Source organism: Trichosurus vulpecula, chromosome 4, assembly GCF_011100635.1.
Source record: "Trichosurus vulpecula isolate mTriVul1 chromosome 4, mTriVul1.pri, whole genome shotgun sequence".
Classification (NCBI taxonomy): Eukaryota; Metazoa; Chordata; class Mammalia; order Diprotodontia; family Phalangeridae; genus Trichosurus; species Trichosurus vulpecula.
The window spans coordinates 299868475-299883057 of NC_050576.1; the positions used below are offsets into that span (position 1 = coordinate 299868475).

The following is a 14583-nucleotide window of genomic DNA, read 5'->3' on the forward strand; positions in this document are numbered from 1 at the left end:
CCTAGAAAGGAGGTCATCTAGTCTAAGCCTTTCATCTTACATGTTGCTGTTGCATTTGTCCTTCATTTTTGAAGAGAACCGTGGCATCAGGGAAATGATGACATGACTTGCAATTGACTTTAATTTGAGTGAGGCAGGGCTGTGCAAGGTCACCAACTTTTTCCTCCAGAGCCATCTGGATCCAGTGACCAGATATTCATAAGGATGACTGGAGATGACCCAGGATGCAATGGGAGACCGTAGCTACCTTAGAAGTGACCAGTAGTCGATCTCATTCAGTAGTTCAGACCATGGGCAAGTGATTCTTAGTCATGGTCTTAGATTTACCCATCATTCATACCCCCTAACATTGATTCATACCACATAACCTTTTAAGATAACCAACTACTCAAATGTCTTTATAGTTCTTAGAGCAGTTGGATGCAACACTAGATGTAAATCAAAGGGCCTGGGTTCAGAACCCAGCTATGTGTGACTAGCTGTGGGACTTTAGGCAATGAATGACTGACTGAACAAATATATGTATATATTCATTGAGTTTTTGCTATGGCCAAGAACTCTGCCGAACATAAAAGAGCGAGATGGCTCTTGCCCTCAAGGGACTTAGATCCTAATGGGGGGAGATAATACACGTAGGGGGACTGATGGCCACAGAAGGGTCTTTGGGTCTGAGAAGTTACTGGGATGGCAAATAGAAACAAAGGGGAGTTGACTGACATGTCCTTTCTTTTTTTTTTATTTTTTTGCCCCAATTTCCAAGGCTTTATTGAGCAGGATTAGAGGGTTGTTCTAGAAAATGACAGTTCCAATTTCTTTCAAGTCCCTGTCATGAAAAGCTATATTCAGGGATGGACACACACACACACACACACACACATACACACACACACACACACACCACAGTCACTAAAAGAGGTAGAATTTCAACTTCTAAAATCCTTATTCATAGACCCAGTCGTAAGCAGAAGACTTATAGTCAATGGGCTCTCTGGGCTTAGAACACAGGTTTTATTTCCTTATCAGCATCTCTGTGGTGAAGGATGTTCTTGCTGATTTGAATGAGGAAGTCTTTCCATATGGTGCTTAGCTTGGAATCAGCTGGGTTGGTCTCCCCCAGCATCACTCTGCCTGATTTTTTACCATATTCAAGCCCTTCCACACCACAGCCACAACAGGTCCTGAGTTGATGTATTTCATAAACCGAGGGAAAAATGGTCAACATAATGTTGCTTCAGATGTTCCTCTGGGGCTCTAAGGAACTTCATGTCCATGAGTTGGAATCTCTTCTGCTCAAACATTTGATGTTGTCACTGAACAGCCCTCAATCGCTGCTGGACACCATCAGGTTTGATGGCAATGAAGGTGCACTCACTATTGGCAATGGTCCTGTGTATATTGGAGAGATGGATGAGTTAGAAGGCCACTCATGTGTCTTTTCTAGTAGTAATGGCAATATTGATTTGATTGTGGTTCCCAGAGGAAGAGGTAGAAAGGGGAAGACGATGGTACACATGCAGCAGCAGAGAAGAAGGCAGAATGATGACTGGGGTGGAATGGGAAGCACAAAAGACAAAGGCTAGACATATATGGTGGGCCATCCAACCAAGTGAGTGGTATAGGCCCCAGGGCAAGAATCCTAGAACTGAATGGCTTAGCTTTGACCTCTGGAGGTACCATGGCCCAGAACTAACAGGCAGTCATATGGAAGAATTGGAAGCATGGTTGTGACTCGCAAGATAGAAAACTTCTCTGGGTCTTGGTTTCTTCCATTAAAGAAGTCAAACTACATAATCCCTAAGGTCCCCATCCCCCTCTCAGCCTGTGATCCTATGATTTTATTATCCTGTGGGATTTGTAGTAGATTAGTGTCCATTGATGCAATATAGGAATTTGAGCATTTATTCTCCCAAAGATGGCACTGGATGCACAAGCAGGCCAGTATTTGGTGTACTTTTGCTCTCAGGAGGTCACCCCTCCACTTGCAGATTTTCAGCATGGCTACTGGGGAGAAAGTGAGCTTGGTGACCTTGCAGAGCCCTCCTTCACTTAAATCTAATTCACTTGCACATCATGGCATCACCTTCCTGATGTCAAGGTCCTCTTGAGGACAAACAACAACAGTCATCAGAGCGTAAGCATCTAACTTACATATGTGAAGAAGTTTCAGTCCATGGCACACAAACTCGTGGATTATCCCACCAAGGCTCCTAAAGAGAGAGAAAATCATGGCATCTGCAAAGCAGGTTGACATTTCCCCAATTTTACTTTCCTTAGCATTCCTCTTCCCTTTGATATCCCCTCAGTTTTCTCTAATAACCGCATGGAGCCCACCTTGGTCGTACTAAGCCCCAAAGCTATGTTGGTTCAAGGCACGGCTGCTATTCATAGATGAGGAAATGGAAGCCCAGACAAGTTAGATGATTTGCCCAAATCTGCTACACAGGTAGTGAATAACAGACCTGCAAACTGAAGCCGTGTCTTCTGCCTCCATATCCTGTGCCCATCATGCTGCCTTGACTCCTCTGCACTTTATGTATATAATGTGAATTCCATTAACCTGCATTTCTATGTTTCTTTTTAGGTTTTCTTAATTTCCCCTCTGTAGATCGTCTGATTTGGATTTTAAATTCCTGAAGGACAAGGGCCATACTGTTCTGTATCTGCTTATTAAATACTGTTGCCTGACTTGACTAGTATGAGAAAAAAGGAAGAGAAAATCAGGACAAATGAAAGGCAGTGAAAGTCCAACCAGGCCCCATGCCTCTTTGACTTGTTAACTAATAACTAGGCTTTCTGAAACTTTGCATATGCAGGGCCTTTTTCAGAGCAAGGCAAGCCTTCTCCACCTCAGCCAAATAGGGCATCCTTTTAACCTTAGCCAAAGAGGCTCATCTCTTGATTCTCTGGTACCGGGTGTGTGGGCACAAGGCAAGAGATATGCTGCCATGACATGTCTAGAGGACTATGCAAAGGCAGCAGGAAACCAGAATTCCCCACAATTGGGAAAGGAGTCAGATTGCAGTGACTTGTCATCTGCTATAGCAGAGTCAGCAGTCTGGAAGCTTTCCCTCCCCCTACTTACAGAAAATACACTTTCTCTCCCTCCACACCCCAATCTGCTCCCCCAAGGCTTCTGATGGGTTACTTGATCTCTAGGCATCAGGAACAGGGCCCTATATGCCTTGCATCCCCATCTCCCTCCCAGTTTTTTTTTTCAAGAATTGGCCAACTGGCACCATCTGGTTCCCCCTGGGTGACTGCGGGGAGGCTGGGAGCCAGGCTTTTAAGGGGAGGGGGATGAGAGGAGAATTTCAGAGAGGTGCTCTGCAAAGAGGCCAGGAAGGAAAAAAAAAAAGATTGAAGTCATTATCCTGAGTTAGTGATCCTATTCAAAGATTCTGCTCCTCCATTTCTTAGGGCGGAATGGAGAAAAAAAAAGAAATGGAAGTCATTGAACTGAAAAGGCAAATACTGTTAGAGATACAAAGCAGAGTGGAGTTTTGAATACAAGCAGGAAAAACTTATTGCATTTCATGAGGCTTAGGTGTGGCTTTTCTTTTTCCTCCAAGGTGAAAAAAATTCCCCCATTCTTTATAACTGAGTTGTGATAGAATGAGAACCTTAACTCTGATCCCGTTACTGTATAGATGAGGAAGTGAAAGCCCAGAAAGTCCTAGATCTAGAGCTGCAGGAGACCGGTAAAGGCCATCTCATCCAATTCCCTCCTTTTAGAGATAAGAAAGCTAAGGTCTAGAGAGGTACTTGTCTAAGGTCACACAGCTAGAATATAACAGATTGACATTTGAACTCAGATCCTCTGACTCCAAATTCAGCAGATTTCCCAATGTACTAGGCTGTTTTCCTAGTCACTGGGAAGAGGTTAAGAAAAAGGGACAGAACTGGCCTCTTCAATCCTCAGAGCTCTATTTTGCTACCAGGGATGTCTGAAGAGAAACTAGATTGTCCCCCCTGGGTTGTGGTTGTCAAATCCAATTGACTGCCAGGAAGAAGAAAGCAACTGTTGCCTTCCTTCAAAGAGACTTCTTTTAGCTGCAAAATGAAGTTCTGAGGTGTCCTTTATGTCCACAGTGCGGTGGAATCAACTCTAACGCTCTGTGGAAATAGCCCAGCGGGAGAGCCCATCCACCCTGATCTGGTTCAAAAAAATGCTCTGTGTTCCCCACCTTGCCTGTTGATTTCACAAGTCACTGACTCCCAAGTATGTACATGTGCCAGCACCCACAACTCAGTGTAACCTAGGGCAGACTGGAAGCAATGGGTGGAGAGCAGAAAGAGCCAGACTTGGGCTTGGAGTATGGAAAAACCAAATATCCAAAAAGGGAGTTACCTCTGAAGGTTGTGGTGGGCATAGGCGTTCATGGGAGGTCTTCAGGCCGAGTGCAGAATGGATATGTAGTGGGAATTCTTTTGGAGGTGTGGCGTGGATTCCTATCTGCTTTATGTCCTTTGTGTGTATGGTTTGGGGAGGGGGGAAGGGGAGAGAGAGAAACTGAGTACATCAAAAGTACTAACTGTATATGTTATATGTATGTGTATGTGTGTGTGTGTATATGTATATATGTATACATGGGCAGCTAGGTGACATTGTAGATAGAGTGCCAGGATTGAAGTCAGGAAGACTCATCTTCCCGAGTTCAAATCTGGTCTCAGACACTTCCTACCTGTGTGACCTTGGGCAAGTCACTTAACCCTGTTTGCCTCAGTTTCCTCATCTGTCAAATGAGCTGGAGAAGGAAATGGCAAACCTTTCTAGTATCTTTGCCAAGAAAATCTCAGATAAGGTCACAAAGAGTTGGACATGACCAAAACGATTGAATAACAACAATATATGTATACATACACACAGGTAGGATATATATATATATATGCACATACATACATGCATATACACATATGTATATATCTATATCCATTTCTATTTAAAAACTAAAAACCAAAGCTTGGCCCAAGGGGGCTAGGACACTCCTCCTCTCCTTCTCTACTAAGGAACAATTCACTGCTTTGAGCTCACTCACAGGGTCCTAATGGGTTCAGTCCTAGGGAAACCTGCCTTCTAATGTGAAGGGTTAGGCACCCTTTTCACACACTTTTTTTTTTGCTTGCTATATACCCTAACCCTGTTGCCCCAGGATGAGTTATTTAAAGCTTATGTTTTGGTTCATGTCTTGGGTCTCCCCAAAGGGGAAAGTCCTCTCTCTTCATTTTATGATAAGGAAAGTGAAGACCAGAAAGGAAAATATTTGTCTAAGGACACACAGCTAATTAATGCCAGAGGTAACATCAGAACCCAGATCTCTTGATTCTTAGGAATTTCAAGTCCATAGTCCATAGGAAAGACTACTGAATTTGGAGTCACAAGACTTGGACCCTTCTAGTTCTAAGTTCTGAGAAACCAGTCTGGAGATTGTCACTCAGTAAATCTAACACAGAGAAGCAGAAAATGTGTCAACTGGAGGGATGATGGTACTTTGTCACTATCCCTTGCAGCCCCAAAACTCAGTACTATCGCTGACATCTGTAAAGGACATCTGATACTAAATTTTAGCATTATCCTTCATCTTAGTTTAATCCTGGATTCAACAAGCATTTATTAAGTGCTGACCATGTGTCAGATCTGGGTGCCTGCCAGGTATACAAAGACTAAGACGAAAATTCTCTGCCCCCAAGCAGCTCAAGTCTTCTCCAAGGGTTCATAACTCCAAGTAATTATTAAAGCAAGATGCCTAGAGTCCACAATATCAAGAGCTTTGATGTGCTAAGTGAAGAAACAAAGCAGCATTGGGATCTTTGTGTAACAGAACAGGAAATAGAGGCAGAGAAGCGATCTCTAAAGTGTATGAGACTTAAAACCAAAATGGCTGCAAAATGACAAAGCCTTGCATTGTCAAGTCCAATATCTAGTAAAATTTTCTGTTCAACTCAGCCATGATAAGGGATTTTTGCTCTTGTTTGGTGGGCTTTTTGTTTGTTTTTCGTCTAAAACATGCATTCGACCCTCATTTCTAACTTACATGAGTATCAAAGTAATAAAATTAACCAAGTGCAGTATTAAGATGGCAAGACAATTTTTTCTACATGTCATTACAGACATAATTAAAATGCCCAATTTAGGCTTTCTTTTGCATGGCAAAGGACAAATGTGATATGTAATATCTGTGCTGAATGTTTTGGATTTTAGTTTACATCATGGTATAATAAAATGCTAGAGTTAGAGACAGGAGAATCAGGGTTCAAACCCCACATCAGAAGCTTACTAGTCATGTGATTGAGTGAATCACCTAATTTTTTTTTGGAGCCTCAATTCTTTCGTATGTAAAATGGGGATAAAAATAGCAACTATTCTCACAAAGTTCTTGTGAAGATCCGATCAGATAATGTATGTAAAGTGTGATATAAACATGGGTTATTATTATTATAAGTATGAGAAGAGGCCAGCTCCCCAAGTGGCAGCTTAGGGAGTAACTCCATGCAAAACAAACCACTTTAATGGCTGTGTGGGTATATTATGCAAAGTGAAAGCCTGGCAAGTGGCATCATGTACATAAGCTAACCCCGGGGTATTTTAAAATGTCTTAACCTAGGTGTTGCCCCTTTACACAAATAATGCCTATTCTGTGCCCACATTACATGAGCCACAGGGCATTAAGACAGTATTTATACCTCTGTACTTCAAGGATACATAATTTAATCACTCTTCCACTGATTCAGATCCTCCATGCCTTAGAAGACACTCCCTGTCAATTGCTTTGGCTGAAATCAATCATGCTTTGGTGGTCAAGCTCTTGGTGGTGAGTTCCTTCATCCATCTAGATGGGCCTTTGGATTACTGGGCTCACACTTGGAGCCTGCCCAACTTGGCAGGGACCTGCTAGAGCCAGGTAATTAATGAAGACTGTCTCCTTAGTCTTGGGGGTACACGGGGAGATGGAGGTGATCTGCAGGCACCCCCAGTGACAAAATCACAACCTCTTAGGAAACTCTGAAGTACATGTTACATAGGATAGCTAAGCCCCCTATAGTCTGGCTCCCATCTACCTTTCCAATCTTACTTGATGGCACTACCTTTTACCTACTTTGCTCCAGACAAATCAACTTTCTAGCTATACAGAACATTTCATTTCTTACCAACATGCCTTTGTGTAGGTAGTTGCTCAAATCTTGAATGTATTTCTTGCTGCTACCTTTAAGAATCAATATTTATAACTTCCTTCAAAGCCCATCTCAAATACTACCTCTTAAATGAAGCCTTTTCCGATTCCCCCCAGTTATTAGCAATGGGGCCAGAGTGCATGAATTGCTGGCCTTAAAGCTAGGAAGAGCCTATGTGATCCTGGGTAAGTAAAATGATCTCTCATTTTAGACAATTTTCTAAGATTATAAGTACGCTGCAGAAAAGGTGTTACTGTGCATGAATGGAGGGAATTTCCTTACCAATCAAACCACAGGGCCAGATTCTATTCATACTTCTTGAAAATATTTTGTATCGCTTTATACATGTTACATCCCCTCTTGGGATACTCCTGCCAATGTATGCTTGAGTTAGTGGGTTGGGTTCCCAGAAGGTAGCTGCTACTTGTGTTCTAGGGTAACACTGCTTGTCTTAAAACCATAGCTGTTGTTTTAATCCACATTGCAGCAAATACTTGTGAAAGGCAACTTCACAAGTTGCAACTTTTTGTAAATTGCAACACTCATAATGCAACATATTTAAAATTAACTACAGTACTTGCAAAATGCAACTGCTTTATTTTTTCACTAGGATGACAAAGGTATATAATTTTGAGATCTTGCTTACTTGAAAACTAAAAGAAAATGAAGTTAGAAATATTTTAAAATAAATTCTATTTTTTTTTGGTAAAATACGTAAGTCATTTAACCTTTTGTTAGGTTGTTGTTGTCAGCAATTTAAGGACCTAAAACAATTCCAAAGGACTCATGATGAAAAATGCCAGGAATTACTAAAAATTTTAAAATACATGCTTTATTATCATAAAATAAAATTGTACCCCAAATTCTCAAATTGCAACTTTATTCCTGAAAAGCTGTATTTTAAAAACAATTGATTCAATAAAGTGGAGGCTGTGTACAAGAAGGTGACACAGCAGTGTTATATTGTCTTAACTCCTTTTTTTTTGGCAGTTGGGGTTAAGTGACTTGCTTAGAGTCACATAGCTAGTAAGCACCTGAGGCCAGGTTTGAACTAAGGTCTGTCCTAACTACAGGGCCAGCACTCTATCTACTGTGCCACCTACCTGCCCCTGCAGCATTATATTGTCAAAAGCATCAGATCAAATGAATGTATAGTGTTGAGAGTTGGAAATGCTCTGCTCATGGCATGTCTACAAACCACTACTCAGAATCAGGCATGTTTTGAACATGAAATATGTACATATACGTATATGAATATGCATGTATATTTATAATTAATAAACTCATTTAACTATTATGCCCCTTTCTTAATATATAACTAATAGTTCTTTGATTTATAAGAGACTATTTTGGCCAATAACTGGCAGGATTTGTTTATCCTTATTATTTTCTTTGAAATTCACTGATTTAACAATGTAGGTCAAAAATACCCATTAAATTATTATGCTACTGAGAAAGACAAAAACACATGCAACATAGTTAATGCTAGGCACCCATCCAGACACTGGGCCCTGGTACTTTGAACTGGCTTCCCCCCCTTTATCTTTCCCTCTACACATACACACACTCCTTGTGGGCCTGGTGCCTAGCCCAATGCCTGGCATACATAGTAGGTTTTTAATAAATGTTTCTTGAAGATAAACAAAGAAATAGCACAAAGCAACAAGTTAAGTCTAAAATTTACTGAAATTTCCTCTGGGCTCTAACAAAATAGGAACGAGAAAATGAAAGAAAGTAACTTTTAAAATAGTGAGACCACGGAGTTGTTATGTGAATGATAAAAATATTATGGTTTATAAAGAATTTTTTAAAAAAACCAACAGCTCTGTTGGGTAGGTTGTACAAGTATTATTAACCTCAGTTTTCTAATCTGTAAAATGGGGGTTGGACTAGATGGCTTTAAAATCCATTCCAGGTCTAGATTGTAGTTTATCATCCCATCCCCATTGGACAGATGAGGGACCTTTAATTCTAGAAATATGAAATGATTTGCTCATGTTCCCACAGTGAAGTAGCGGCAGTGTAGACAATAGAATAAATTAAACTGAAGGGATTACAACAATCTTAAATCAGAGAATGCTGGAATTGGAAGACACCTTAAAGACCATCGAATGCAGGGATTCTTAACCTTAACTTTTTTGGATGTGTCTCATAGACCTCTTTAGGTCTCTTTAGGTCCCTTCTCAGAATGTTTTTCAATGCATGAAATGAAATACAAAACATTACAAAGGAAATTAATTCTATTGAAATGAAGATGTCATTTTCTTTCTCATCCAAGTCTTTAAACCCCTGAAATCAAGAGGTCTCCAGTTAAGAATCCCTCATCTAACTTTGCCCAAAGGGATATAAAAATGTGCATACCCTTTGACCCAGCAATATCGCTTCTAGGGCTGTATCCCAAAGAGATGATAAAAATGGGAAAAGGACCCACATATGCAAAAAATATTTATAGCAGTTCTCTTTGTGGTGGTCAAGAACTGGAAATTGAGGGGATGCCCATCGATTGGGGAATGGCTGAACAAGTTGTGGTATATGAATGTAATGGAATACTGTTGTGCTATAAGAAATGAGGAGCAGGCAGATTTCAGAAAAACCTGGAAAGACTTATATGAACTGATGCTGAGTGAAGTGAGCAGAACCAGGAGAACATTGCACACACTAACAGCCACAGTGTTCAAGGACTCATTTTGATAGACTTAGCCCTTCTCAGCAATCCAGGGACCTAAAACAATACCAAAGGACTCATGATGGAAAATGCCATCCACATCCAGAGAAAGAACTATAGAGTGTGAATGCAGAGTGAAGCAGACTATTTTCTTTTTTTGTTTGTTTTGTTTTGTTGTTTTTTTCTTTCTCATGGTTTCTTCCATTCATTATAATTCTTCTATACAACACGACTAATGTGAAAATATTTAATAGGAATGTTTATATTGAGCCTATATCAGATTGCAGGCTATCTTGGGGAGGAAGGGGGGAAGAGGGAGAGAAAATTTAAAACTTATGAAAGTAAATGTTGAAAACTAAAAATAAATTAACTAACAAAAAAATAATCCCTCATCTTGTCTAGTCCTCTCATTTTTACAAAGTTGAGGTCCACAGAGGTGAGCTAATATACCGAATGTGACAAGTTAGTGATCCAACTAGGATGAATAGAAAGAAGAAAATACTGGTCTTCTGACTTGTAATCCAATGTTCTTCCCACCATACTATTACAAGGAAATGCAGTGTAAGAAAAAACACACCAGAAATTAAAAGAGATAATGTTCAAGGCAGCAACAACAGCGGAAGGAAATCACACCCTTTTACCTAGCTCTTGGGATCATAGGATTTAGAGCTGAAAAGAAATCTTTTATTTAGAGCCATGGGTGATGTCATTTATGTGGGCACTCCCTCAGCTGCACCAGAGCCCATTTGCTTTCTCATTCAGTGCACATTCTTGTCCATTATCTTTTCCACACCCCATCCATCTGAGGCATTTTGCCATTTGTCCTGCTATAGTCTCACCAGACCTAGAACAGGACCCTCCAGATCTGACTTCCTCCCTGGTGGAGTTAATTCACTCAGGTTGCAAAGTCCAGTCCCGGGGCTGGGTGGTCCTGACTGATGAGTGAGCGAGTACAAACTTGCCTACCCAGACCATATTTCACATCTATCTACCCACCCAGGGCATCTTGCCCACTGCCTGCCTCTCTCTCTCTCTCTCTCTCTCTCTCTCTCTCTCTCTCTCTCTCTCTCTCTCTCTCTCTTTCTCTTTCTCTCTTTCTCTCTCTGTCTCTGTCTCCTTCTCCCTCCCCTCCTCCCACCCTGCCCCTTCATCTTGACTGAGGAATAGTCACCAAATCAATATTTGATGGAAATCATCCCTTCTGAAAAGGGCATGACCATTGCCATTTAATGGTGAGCTCCACTCAGTGTTCCTGGGACTTCCCAAACCAGACTCCCTTCCCGATAAATAGTCCCCTATATTTGTTGTCTCCCCAGTATTAGGCTGTAAGTTCTTTGAGGGCAAAGCAGTCTTACTTTTGTATTTGTATCCTACTGTTTTTTTAAATTAGTTTATTTTAAACTTAAATACACAATAAGAAAAGGAAACATTATAAACTTAAACACAAAATTTAAAAAGAAAAGCATTGCCATGTGCATAGCAGAACATAAGAGAGGATTCATAATAATACAGTAATAAATATCCCTTTCAAGAAAGCCCATATAACAAATACTATACATTGTGAGCTGTCCATCTTTGCTTCCTTGTAAATTTTCTCTTGTTGTCTGCTGTGCACATCCCTATTGTTTAGCACAATGCCTGGCACAAAGTAGGCACTTAAAGACCTTTTCATTCATTCATTCCATAAATCTTCTGTCTTCAGTTCATTTAATGTCTTGGGGATACCAGTGTTGTACTCTGTCCATTTCTCATCTCTTATTCTAGCCATATGACTGGTCCTCCTCCTTTTCCAATTATACATGTCTCTGATGATGTCAAGTTCTTATAGGCAAGTCATCAATGATAGTATGATGAATCTTTCCATTTTAATACCGAAGTAACTTATACATCAACAGCATAGGACCCTAGGATTTTAGAGTTAGAAGTTGGAAATCATCTGATCCAACCGCTTTGCTTTACAGGAGAAGAAACTGAGCCCTCAGGAAGTACTCAAGGTCACACAGATATGAAATATCTGCAATAGCTGCAAGCCCAGAGAATATGAGATCCCACTGTGTTTATTATTTGTTTGATTTGATTCAGTAGAGCAAAGACTTCTACTTCCACAAATTACTCCCTAGTTATATACTATAATTACGTATTGGGGTACAATGGACAAAATTCTGGTTTGGAGTTGGAGGGCTTGGTGGGGTCCACATGTTGGCTCAGCCACTTGCTGCCTGGGTGACCATGGACAACTCACTTTACCTCTCTAGGACTCAGTTTCTTCATCTGCAAAACGATGGAATTGGATGAGATAATCTTAGAGATTCCTTCCAGCTCCTAGACCTATGAACCTCTAAGATCAAATCCAATATTCCCACCATGGTGATTTCCCTTTCCTGAAGGGAAAGAATAGACATCTCTACTTTTGCTCCCCACCTCCTACCCCAACAACTTTTCTAGACAAGGGATAGCAGTGCCGAATAAACTTAATTCTTTAATTCTTCCCAGAAGCATTTAAACACATCCCTATTTTAAACAAAAAGGACTTACAAAGTAATTTATTTACATGAAGAACCTGCAGAGTCTCCATAACCACTCAAAACAATTTAATAACCACCCATGTAGGAAAAACCAATCAATAGCTGAAAATATCTCTTGGGGAGAGGCAGTGTGGCAAAGAAGATGGAAGCTTGGTTTCTAAAATCAGAAAGACTGCTCTCTGTCACAGGCCGGCCCCAAGAAAATCACTTAACATCTCAGTGTCCCAGGCAACTTTTAAGTTAACTTAAGGACTTTAAGTTTCAGAGGTGATGATTTGCATTAAAAGAGGAAGTTCCTAACTGGACCTCCCTACTGTGATAAAATCACCCTTCCACTTCCTTCCTCTCAAATAAAAGGAAAGTCTGTTAACTAGATTAAGACTGACAGCTGGCTACATGGGCAACCTATGGAGCTTATCTATCAATCTATATATCAGGGGCAGATAGGATGAGTGCATTTACTAGTTATAGAACCTCAAAAAAAGTCACTTATCTGAGGTTCAGTTTCCTTATATACAAATTAAGACTAATAGAGAAGAGAGCACTGGATTTGAAGCCAAAGGACTCAATCCACCACGTTGTAAGTTGAGTTATTCAAAGTTGTGAGCTATTTCCACATAGGAATGAAGCTGAGGTTTGGCCTAAACTAACCTAACAATTCAACTCAATTAAAGAAGGATTTATTGAAAATATATTTATTAAGCACCTACTATATGTTCCAGGCTTTGTCCTGGGGCTGGGGACAGAGCCAAAAAAAAAAAAAAAAGGAAGCAGTCCCTGACCTCAGGATCTTACATTCTACTAGACACAGAGAAACTATATATATATATATATATATATATATATATATATATATATATATATACACACATGTACATATATACATATATGTACATATATGTACACACACACATATAAATATATGTATACACACACACACATACACACACACACACACACATATATATACACACACAGATGAGTATGATGAGAGACCGGCCAACGAGGGTTGAATCCTTGGGCTATACTTGGATTTGGCTTTTCTGGTGGGGTTTTAAAGAGAATGTATTATCCTACCTACTCACGGCCATTCCAACATGTGGAACTTCAGAAAACAGTTTAGAATTAGTGCTATGTGATGATTAAAAGCCTTCTATGAGAGGCCTCAGCGACAAATGAATTAATGATTTCTTTTGTGTTTGTCTTTTTCTGATCTTGGGTATCCTGAGATTAGAGTGCTCAGGTAGTGGTGAGGCTGGTGAGCCTCATTAAAGCCACAGGAGAAGGACCCTCTCACTAGTATTTAGAGAGTCAGTAGCTGTAGCAGGCCCACCAGCGCAGCAGCTGAGTGACCTGCTTCACTCGGCCCTGCAATAGATTGACCTTTTAGCTAAGATCTTTGCATCCTACAAGGAACTATCCCAGACTGGGCAAAGGAGCACCTTCCCCCAAAGTGTACTTGGGAGGGAGAAAAAGAATCCCTTGGCCCCACAGTTTCCCTAACATTCCCTAGTGTGCCTCACTGCCTTAAATTTAAACTCACTCTCCCTATGGACCTTATGTATGCATACAAGGAGAGAGTGTGCCCACAGTTGTTTTATAACTACTCTTCTTGCTATACTTTCTCAGTAAATGCCCTTTTTTAAAAGCTAATTGATATCAAATGGAGGATTGGTATGGGGAACACATCAGATGGGGGCTCATGAAGAATAGTGCCAGAAATCTCAACGCTCAAGGTTACTCCTAAGACCCTATGAGGAGAAACTGTCATTGTTCTCTGGGAAACCTAGTCCAGTACAAGTTGGGAGAGTAAGCCTAAAGAGGATACCACAACAGTAAACATAAATATGAGTACGAAATAGTTTGTGGAGAATAGAGGGAGAAAGCACAAAAGCAAAAACAATTTCTCACCCTCCCCCACACCCACATGTGTGAGAGAAACCACTGTTGTAAAAGAACTGCAAAACCCTCATGTGATCTGATTGAAGAGGGGAAACTGGTTATTTTTGAAGAGAGTAATGCAACTCTTTCAGCTCCTGGGGGGAAGGGGAGACCCATTAGAAGAAGTGGTAGTGAGAAAGACCTAACACTGCCTCAAACCACCACTTCCACTTCCTTCACCCTTGTGACAGTCACTTGCTGAGTTTCTAGAGGACACTGAGTTTACTATTTCCCCTCTTCCCCCCTCCCCCTTTTAGGTCTCTCACTTTGGGGCAGCCCAGG

The 14583-nt window shown here is 40.7% G+C and overlaps 1 pseudogene; it reads right to left on the reverse strand.

Moving 5' to 3' along the window:
• Nucleotides 1-939: 939 nt before the first annotated feature.
• Nucleotides 940-2199, reverse strand: LOC118848393 (annotated as a pseudogene).
• Nucleotides 2200-14583: the final 12384 nt, after the last annotated feature.